Source organism: Xenopus tropicalis, chromosome 4 (assembly GCF_000004195.4).
Source record: "Xenopus tropicalis strain Nigerian chromosome 4, UCB_Xtro_10.0, whole genome shotgun sequence".
Lineage (NCBI taxonomy): Eukaryota > Metazoa > Chordata > Amphibia > Anura > Pipidae > Xenopus > Xenopus tropicalis.
In genome coordinates this window covers 120837677-120848726 of record NC_030680.2, presented here as the reverse complement: position 1 = coordinate 120848726, position 11050 = coordinate 120837677, and positions in this window count along the sequence as shown.

Here is an 11050-nt window from a genome sequence, read left to right as displayed (position 1 = left end):
CCGCTGCCAGACCCGCTGCCAGACCCGCTGCGAGACCCGCCGCCAGACCTGCTGCCAGACCCGCCGCCAGAGCCACTGCCAGATCCTCCGCCAGGCTTTCTAAGACTGCGCTCTTCTGCACGTCGGGCGGATGTGACGTCACGCGCCCCCCCCCCCCCTTCCTGCACGATTCTGCCCTGCTAGTGCTCCCGGAGACATCAGCAGCCTCAGCAACACCAATAGTGGTAAGAGTGTAGTGGAGACAAGTAATGTTAACAAGCATGGAGACATCTGGGGATAATTGAAGAGCATGCACACTAGCTAAACACGATATGTTATCTGTGTTTTTTCTGTTACCATTAACAATATGAATAGTGTAAATCAACGCGTAGGATTGCTTAAATCATTCTTTGGCAAATAAAATATATTCCCATGTCTCAAGACACCTGTGAAACAAAGCAGTCAGTGCTGTGCTTTTTCTGATGGATTACTTGATTGATTACTTCTGATGGATTTTGATTGAAACTTACCAGTAGCTGCTGCATTTCCCAGCCTAGGCTTATACTCGAGTCAATACGTTTTTCCTGTTTTCTTAGGTAAAATTAGGTACCTCGGCTTATACTCGGTCGGCTTATACTCGAGTATATACGGTAGTTTAGTTTTCTTCCGATGAACGTTCGGATATTGATTGTACATTTAAATGCAACGATGCTAAACTAACATTCAGACTGAAATTATAGGATAAAGCCCTAAAAATCAGGATATTCTGAACATGAAATAATCGGCAGACGCCAATTGAACGAAAGTGGCTTCATGAAAATGCATTGTATCCCCCAAGGATATCCTCAGATACCCAATACATGCACAGATGTGATTGTTATTTAACTAAAATTTTGTAACCTGGCCAATCGACTAAACGACCGATTGCCATGGTACAAAATTTTTTCCCAGAATAATTTGAAACCCCCACCCGATTTTATCGCTACATGTATGGCCAGCTTTATAGTGGATCTGCAAAAAACAAGCACCACCCTTTTGCCTTAATTATCTCCAGGTATTTAGTTACACCATGTTATCTCAGATAGCACTCAAGAACAATGGTAGGTTGATTATCACAGTTGATAAATAATGAAGCTAGTTCAGGTTTGTTTCAAAAGGTTCATTGTCTTTGATATCATCATTTATATAAATGATACATTGGGGCATGTTATTGTGGCAGCATAGAAAAATGAAGCGTTAAAAAAGAAACAATAAAAATTTACTTCACAAATTCTAAATGTATAAATATATAATTGTATTTTAAATTGTAGATTTAAATGATTTTGCTTAAAATTTCAAGTTGAAAGAAGGAGTTGGATTAAGGCATTCTAGTTTTGTTTGATTAGAATAATCACAATTTCTACAGCAATCTATAGCAGCTGCTATAATCCCAAATCAGCAGATGAAATCTGGGTGTGTATGACCTGCACCCGCCTCTCTCTGATGTCACGAAAGGGGTGGGGTCAATAAATACAAATCTCTGGAGGCAGAAGTGGAGAATAGTAGGGTCGCTACCACGTAGATGCCGGCCCGAACATGCCCCACAGGTACTGCAGGTTTCGGGGCTGGCCTACACACCTCTAACAGTAAAGATAGCCATACACAAGCATGATTTAAGTTTGATGACCTCGCTAAAGGCGTGGCTCTGGCAATATATGGCCACCTTTAGAGTCTAACATGCTCATTTACAATTTTTAGTGCAAAATATTGCTTCCATTAATATGAGCACTTTAGTAAATGAGCCCTTAGGCTACTGCCACATGGACTCCTCCGCACCTATCTGCACTTTGTTGTGCCTGGGTGCATTTTGTGACTCTGGGTGCAGACACAACAAAGAGCAAATATGAGCAGAGTAGCAGTTTTCTCAGAACTGTGCCATATGGCAGCAACCTCAAAGGGATTGTTTACCTTTACATTAACTTTTAGTATGTTGTGCAATTGCAAATGGTCTTCAATTTGTATTATGTGTGATTTTTTAATTATTTAGCAACTCAGCAGCTATATGGTTGCTAGGGTCCAAATTACCCTAGTAACCAGGCAGTGGTTCAAATGAGAAACTAGAATATGAATAGGAGTGAGTCTGAATAGATAGATAAGTAATAAAAAGAAACAATAACCTCAAGGAGCAATAGCTTCTGGGCTGCAGGGGTCAGTGACCCCCTTTTGAAGGCTGAGAAGAGTCAAAAGAGGAAAGCAAACAATTCAAAAACAATAGAAAATTAACGCCAATTGAAAGGCTTATTACCTCTTTTACCTTCCAATGGCTTCATAGCACAGTCAAAAAGGTGAGCGGTACCAGGATAGGGTGGGGTTTTGGTGGTTGGGGGGCATGACTGGGACTGAGCAGGGTTTGGCCAGAGTATACCCTAAGACTGTACAAGATTTTAGCATTACCAGCCTTATTGCTTCAACAAGGAAATACAATAAGGGTAGCTCTTCAGCTGTGGAAGGCAATGAATATCTCTTCAGTGAGTTAGAGATAGCATACAGGCTGTCTTAAGGGGGTCAACTTTTCTGGATGGAATCTGCTACTATCCTCTGGTGAGATGCCATAGTGTGTATTTTCTGCAAGAGTGCTACCCATTTTTAAATACATTAAAGAGATACTGTCATCATTTTTATGGTGTACTTTTTATTTCTACATTACACTGTTCAAAATTAAATATAAAAAATGTTTTTGTGTTTTTGAAAAACTGATTTCAATGCAGGATTATGCTGGAGAAGCTCTATTAACTGATGCATTTTGAAAGGTAGTGTGCAGAAAAGGCTGCCTTAGTATAAGTCCAAAAAATACTTGTTGGAAGTTTTCAGCGACACACATAATAACACAGTGTTACAAAAAGGCTTCATACCTTTTTATAACCAAATGATTTAAAATTCATAGATAACATGAAGTACCGGGTTACTTGTGAGAGGTTAATTCTAACTCACCCAAAGAATCCTATAGATTACCCAATATGATCTATGTGGACAACATTTTTCATGCCCTGCTAGCTGCTAAACTGCAGGGTAGAGATAAGAGTAATTAAGCAAAGTCATTTTTTGTTCTGTACACCCTTTTACCTTTAACACAGAATGGTTTATGTATCTGTATTGTTATACGACATTTCTGTATTATTTAATATGCGAGTATATTTACCATACAAGTTTACCTGCCTTGAGTTGTCTCTCAGGTGACACTTATGGGGGTCTTAGGCCAGTCCAGACTGACAGCAGAGGGCTGCTTTAAGATGCCATAAAACTAACTTAAGGACTATTTTGCATAACAGTGTGGACCAGGACTCAGGTGTCTCTTTCAGATCTTACCCATCAGCAGTGAGTGCCCCCAACACTAACAGAAGTGTTAGCCCAGTTCAGGTGTATTCAACTCTTCCCATGCTGAAATAAGAGCAAGTATCGTTCTTATACTGTATACCCTGTCTGTTCCCACTGGCACTGCTGGATTTACTTTTATCAGTAGGGTTGCAACCTAGTTAGTAACAATGATGCTTCATGCCAATGTTATTAATAGGGAAATGAAATTAAAATTTACGAAGGCCAGTTTTTTTTCCAGAAAAGATGGAAACCATAGTTATCAGGCATATTACATAAAAAAAACCCAAGAAACGACATATTCACGACATATTCATCATCGCATGCGCATTAGAGTGAAAAGCCGACTTTGTTGTTAAAGGTCGGCTTTTCACCCTAATGCGCATGTGCAGCGCGCCATCGCAGAGGAAGGAGCGCTTGCAGATACCCCGGGCTGGTGCTGTTCTCAGGGGCACCAGCCTGGGGTAAAAGGTAAGCGATTTAAGTAACTTGGGGGTGCCTAACATTTTGGCACCCCCAAGTGGCTTTCCTTCTCCTTTAATTACGTCTTTCTGAATCCTTAGTGATTAAGCATGCATACTTCTCAATTAAAAGTCTTAAAACTTGGTTTACTAGGGATGTCAGCACATGTTCATTGCTACAAATAGATTGGGTCTTGCTTAAGTAGCTCTTTAGCATACACTCATACACTTTATTTGGAATATATTCTATTATAAAGCCTTTTTTATTGTTTATTGCTGTCCTCTTAATTCTTGTTTAATATTTATTTCTTATCTATATAAAATATCAATGCCCACTCCTATTCATCTTCCAGTCTTTCAAACAAACCACTGCCTGGTTGTTGGAGTAAATTGGCAGAAGTCAAAGTCAGAGTTTGATTGATAACTCTAATGCTTCATTGGTATGTGTTCCCTTTGTGTGGGCGTTTTCATTTGGGAGTCCCAAATAATGTCACTGCACACGGACACAGGCCCTTAAATGGTAATTAAATGTTTATTGCACGTGTGCGGTGACAAGGATGTTTTAAAAATTTGGGGGTAGTGCCTTAGAAGTGTGATGGGAGCCCTGGGGTGGGGGTTTAAAACCAGGTAACGTCTGGAAGATTTCAGGATTTGACAGGTATGAACTACTGTCAATCAAAGTCTTGAACACCTGCATAAAGGTGGAATGAAGAGAGACAGGTTGCTGAGTGAGGGATAGTAAAGAGTAACTTGATTACAGTAGAGCTCCGATTTTATGTTTCCCAAGGGACTGTGTCAAAACACCATAAATTCCAGGAAAGATTAAATCCAGGAAAAATGAGCAGCGTGCTTGAATGGGAACACAGCAAAATGCATCAATTCTCGGAATATGCAAAATCAGAGTTCTACTGTATTTCAGATATGGTACAAAATTTTGAATTGCTTATATTTAGGGAGTTTTCGTATTTCCATGAGATATATAGCTTATACTAAATTTATAGTTTCACAATAGTTCCCCTTTAAAGGGTACTTCAAAGATACACTCCTACCTATACAGTACTATGGCAGTCTGCACAGGGTGCCACACTGGGGCACATGAATGTGCAGACTAAAGGAGTGTTCCAGAGCCTAGGGTCCTGGCCCAGTATGCGCATGCAGGTGCCTGGAATCTGGGTGGCACTCAGCAGAATTAGGCACCTGGTGCCACAATGCTAACACAATACTCTGTGGGGGGAGCATCTTCCCCATATGAAACCTGGGCTCTGTTGGCCTGCAGCTGTGGGAAAGGAAACTCATTCTAAATGATAGGTTCGCTTTGAAATGGTAGCATTTAATTTTGGCCTAATATGGTCCTTATCAATATCTACTTTTCATTACAAAAGTGTTATTGTATGCAAAAACATTTTAAATGCAGGCTTTTTTGGGTTTTATATTTTTAAAGAAACCTGCAGTTTTTGGATATATTTCCGCCATGGCTAGACTGGATGATTGAGGGCGTTTAGTCAGAAGGTAAAAAAGTCTGCAAATACTGAAGTGGATAGCAAACATACTGCAATAAAAGCAAAGCAGATATAAATAGCTGGTCTTTTCAAATGAATACTGGTTCATATACAGATCAACCTATAAAGAACAAAAACTGGAGATAAAATAGCATACATAAAATCTAAATAGTGTATCGGTGCCATCTGCAGGCCAGCTAAGCTAAAGACATCTGTCGTAAAGACAGATGGGAGCTGTTGATGAATACAGCATGCAATTAAAGTAGTTTTTTCCTTCTGAGTTGCATATTAACAGTAAGAGGCTGTTACATGCCAGGCCTGGGCCTGATTGTCTTTTGGGTTCAAAATATAGTTCCTCACGTGCACTTGACCCCAGTGCTTGTATATGTTCATCCAGCACCTACAATAAACTATTTCTTGGCAACAAATTATCTTATTTTATATGATAAAAATGCACCATACAGTTCTGTAGCTAGCCACAAACTGCATTTGATCTCTATTTATCTGTTATATGCTATGTGAAGTTTGGCAACTGGACCACACAGTTATTGATAGTGAATTTTATCATCTCTGTCTACACACCATTTCTACCTGCATACAACATCTCTACTTGCACACACCATCTTAACCAGTGCAGGGCAACACAATAAAATGACTTGCCTTGGTTAATAACAGCCCCAGCATCAAATGCTCAAATTAATCTGAGATTTGAATAACAGGGTACTGATAATAGAGACCTGAATGTGTCTGGGTTTTTGCAGACCCTGCCCAATCCATACCCACTTACCCTGACTCCGACCTGCACCTGATTGTCCCCATGCAGTTCAATGCAACCTGCCCACATAAACCACGTTATTATGTAAAGTACGCTATGCTTTATATTTTTCAAGACCATTAAAAACATTTCAAATGCACAGTGGTAAAGCAAGATAGCTTTGGTGGCACAAATGGCACAAAGAAAGTAGGATTTTTAAAAGGGCCATATGAAGCAACCTAACTTAATCCTTAGTATGCAAATGATGACACATTTCCAGATTTATTTCTAGATAATTTTTGGTCACTTAGATTGTTTTTCATCCACTAAAAGAAGCAAATCGACACACTCATTGCAGGCCAGGGCTACAATGCACTTCTGAAACCATTGCAATGCAGGGAAAAAGCAGTAGTTATAATACCAAAGTTATAAATCATTCCACATTGTATCTTGTGCTGGAACCGAATGGTCATAATTCAGTAAGCAACAGCAATGGTGCAAAGTAAAGTGCCCTTTCTCTCTTTTGCACCCTCCGTCGACAAATCTTTTTTAAGGGTACAGGGATAAATGAGCATTTTTTCTTTTTAAAGGTGGGCCTGAAGACTTTGCACCCTTGTGCATGTTTTTAATTTTTGAAGAGAATGCTGCTTTGATGATATGGGATGTGCATTCTGTTTATTTGCACTAATCAGTGAACATTTCCTAACCCTATGGTTTTTTAGAAGTGCAGGCATTTTTAGGGTTTTATGTTGTTGCAAGTTTATATTATACTGTACAATTGTCAAGCCACGGAACCCATCAATGTAAAACATACGGTGGTCCTAATACATTTACCCTGGTCATATTTTTCATAGCCTAAGGGCTCTGGCACACGAGGAGATTTTGTCGCGGGCAACTAATCTCCCCATGTGCCAGAGCCCTTACACCTTATGATATCTGTAGATAAACTGATGAACCACTGTGGAACCTGTAATACATGTCTGGGGGTATTGGGTGCTATATGTTGTTTTTCTTTAAAGGAAAAAGAATATCATCAGTTTTCCACTTTTTTTAACACAACCCCAGCAAGTAAAATATTCACTTTTAGAACTGGAAGACTTTTATATTTTAAAATTACAGGATAGGTACATCCACGCATGGACTGGTTTGCCAGGGTGCCAGAGCATGGAGTACCAGTGAGCTCCAGCCAAGGATAGTTCCTTTTACTATCTCACACGTAGATTATTATGACCAAATAGAATTCTTGCCAAGGTCTCAGTCAGTTTGCAGTCCCTTTCCGGCCTGCACTTGTATCCCTTCAAGTCCAAAAAGCAATACCTAAAATAAGAGCCAGCGCACATAGGCTCCAGGGAAGACAAACAGAGAAAACATATAGGGGCACATTTACTAACCCAAGAATCCGAATCCGAATTGGAAAAATTCCGATCGGAAAACGAACATTTTGCAACTTTTTCGTATTTTTTTTATTTTTTCGTCGCCGTTACGACTTTTCGTAAATTGTTGCGACTTTTTCGTAACCATTACGACTTTTTCGCCAGTGGAATGGCATTGTGGGGAGATTAGTTGCCTGTGGTAACGAAGATTTGTTGCAAGGCGACTAATCTCCCCGTGTGCCACTGCCCTAAAGCGTAGCACAGATTTTACCTTATAGAAGCATGCAGTCTGAATCAATTTTCCCCTGTATACCAGGGGATACGAGAAGGCCATTGCAACCCCGTCACATTCATATTTCATTAGAACACTCAGTTCCTACACTCAGAATGGCAAAGTCACAATAAGAAGTTTCATTGCAACATATAAAGGCAGCTTGGCAGCAGTGCCACTCACTCACTCTCTGGCCCATCACATGACACACCCTGACTCACTGGCAACTAGAATAAATTCCCCACCCCTTCCCTGTCCAAGGCTTACATTGCACTCTGGCCAGAAATAGGGCACATATATATAGCACTCCACTAGAAAAGCAGAAAGCAACTGTGTAGCTGCTTAAAAAGGCTCAGAAAGCAATGCATAGCTCTTGCCACTTTACGATGCTTATAAAAGATATATACAGGTATGGGACCTGGGGTTTTCCGGATAAGGGATCTTTCCTTAATTTGGATCTCCATAACTTAAGTCTGCTAAAAATCATTCAAATATCGAACAAACCCAATAGGATTGTTTTGCCCCCAATAAGGATTAATTATGTGTATATCTTAGTTGGCATCAAGTACAAGGTACTGTTTTATTATAATAGAGAAAATGGAAATCATTTTTAAAAATTAGAATTATTTGCTTATAATGGAGTCTATGGGAGATAGCCTTTCCATAATTCAGACCTTTCTGGATAACAGGTTTCCGGATAAGGGATCCCATACCTGTACCCCTTTAGAGGTTTTTAAAATGATACCACAAAAGGTGGAACAATTGCTTGGCAATTTGCTGCACATTTGTGGGAATAGCTACCACTGAAAATAATAAAGCAATAATGAGTACTGTATAATATACCCCTACCATTTATTGTGCTGTCTTTGTTTTATACTCACAGATAAGGGGGAGTTCAGTATACAGAAATAGTATTTACTGTAGGAGAAAAACACCATTAAGTTTCATGCACAGTAATTTATATGAAGGCACAAGGCATTATAGGGTTAATTTATGTCCACAAGTGCAGCGAGTAAAACACAAGTGTGCGCAATTGACAATTTTTTTTTTCTCAGCATCATTGATGGAGGATTCGACTGCTTAATAGGTGCAACTGTGCTTGATCGTAATCGGCACGGAAACCTTTCTGACTTTGATCCTTCAGTGTTTGATTTTGGAAGCCTCCATAGGACTCAATGGCACTCTGCAGCTCCAACCTGGCCCAAGGAAAGTCTCCCATAGGGCTCAATGGCACTCTGCAGCTCCAACCCGGCCCAAGGAAAGTCTCCCATAGGGCTCAATGGCACTCTGCAGCTCCAACCTGGCCCAAGGAAAGTCTCCCATAGGGCTCAATGGCACTCTGCAGCTCCAACCTGGCCCAAGGAAAGTCTCCCATAGGGCTCAATGGCACTCTGCAGCTCCAACCTGGCCCAAGGAAAGTTTGCCATAGGGCTCAATGGCACTCTGCAGCTCCAACCCGGCCCAAGGAAAGTCTCCCATAGGGCTCAATGGCACTCTGCAGCTCCAACCCGGCCCAAGGAAAGTCTCCCATAGGGCTCAATGGCACTCTGCAGCTCCAACCCGGCCCAAGGAAAGTCTGCCATAGGGCTCAATGGCACTCTGCAGCTCCAACCTGGCCCAAGGAAAGTCTCCCATAGGGCTCAATGGCACTCTGCAGCTCCAACCTGGCCCAAGGAAAGTCACCCATAGGGCTCAATGGCACTCTGCAGCTCCAACCTGGCCCAAGGAAAGTCTCCCATAGGGCTCAATGGCACTCTGCAGCTCCAACCTGGCCCAAGGAAAGTCTCCCATAGGGCTCAATGGCACTCTGCAGCTCCAACCTGGCCCAAGGAAAGTCACCCATAGGGCTCAATGGCACCCTGCAGCTCCAACCTGGCCCAAGGAAAGTCTCCCATAGGGCTCAATGGCACTCTGCAGCTCCAACCCGGCCCAAGGAAAGTCTCCCATAGGGCTCAATGGCACTCTGCAGCTCCAACCTGGCCTAAGGAAAGTCTCCCATAGGGCTCAATGGCACTCTGCAGCTCCAACCCGGCCCAAGGAAAGTCTCCCATAGGGCTCAATGGCACTCTGCAGCTCCAACCTGGCCTAAGGAAAGTCTCCCATAGGGCTCAATGGCACTCTGCAGCTCCAACCCGGCCCAAGGAAAGTCTCCCATAGGGCTCAATGGCACTCTGCAGCTCCAACCTGGCCCAAGGAAAGTCTCCCATAGGGCTCTGACTGGCACTCTGCAGCTCCAACCTGGCCCAAAGAAAGTCACCCATAGGGCTCAATGGCACTCTGCAGCTCCAACCTGGCCCAAGGAAAGTCTCCCATAGGGCTCAATGGCACTCTGCAGCTCCAACCTGGCCCAAGGAAAGTCTCCCATAGGGCTCAATGGCACTCTGCAGCTCCAACCTGGCCCAAGGAAAGTCACCCATAGGGCTCAATGGCACTCTGCAGCTCCAACCTGGCCCAAGGAAAGTCTCCCATAGGGCTCAATGGCACTCTGCAGCTCCAACCTGGCCCAAGGAAAGTCTCACATAGGGCTCAATGGCACTCTGCAGCTCCAACCCGGCCCAAGGAAAGTCTCCCATAGGGCTCAATGGCACTCTGCAGCTCCAACCTGGCCCAAGGAAAGTCTCCCATAGGGCTCAATGGCACTCTGCAGCTCCAACCTGGCCCAAGGAAAGTCTCCCATAGGGCTCAATGGCACTCTGCAGCTCCAACCCGGCCCAAGGAAAGTCTCCCATAGGGCTCAATGGCACTCTGCAGCTCCAACCCGGCCCAAGGAAAGTCTCCCATAGGGCTCTGACTGGCACTCTGCAGCTCCAACCTGGCCCAAGGAAAGTCACGATAATGAAACTTGAATGAATCCGAAACTTGCGTACTCGGCGCAACAAATACGATTTTGTCATGTTAAGGTCACAAGGTATGAAAAAGTTGCGCAAATTAATGAAAAAATTGCAGAAAATACACACAGTTCTATAAATTAGAAAAAATACAAATTTTTGTATTCGGATTCAATTGTACTTAATAAATGGGCCCCTGAATAATGGCATGAGCTGCAATAAACCAGCAGTGCCTCCCTGCTCCTCATTCTAATCCCAAATCCTCCCTCTCTGCCATGTAATTTCACACCGCACCCTCATGTCAATAATACACAAGTGAAAGATGTTGTTGTTTTGAGTTCATTGCAGGCAATAAAATAATTTAAAACTTGAACACATTTATGTAATAGTAACTGATAGCCGGCATTCATGTACTTTGTAAGGTTGTCAATAAAGATTCGTTTACGGCAGAAAAAAAAAAATCACCATTTGGGCGTGTCTTGTTAAACGTCTCTGTATAAATGCAGCGTGCGGCAGGCTCAACTCCCTCTTTCA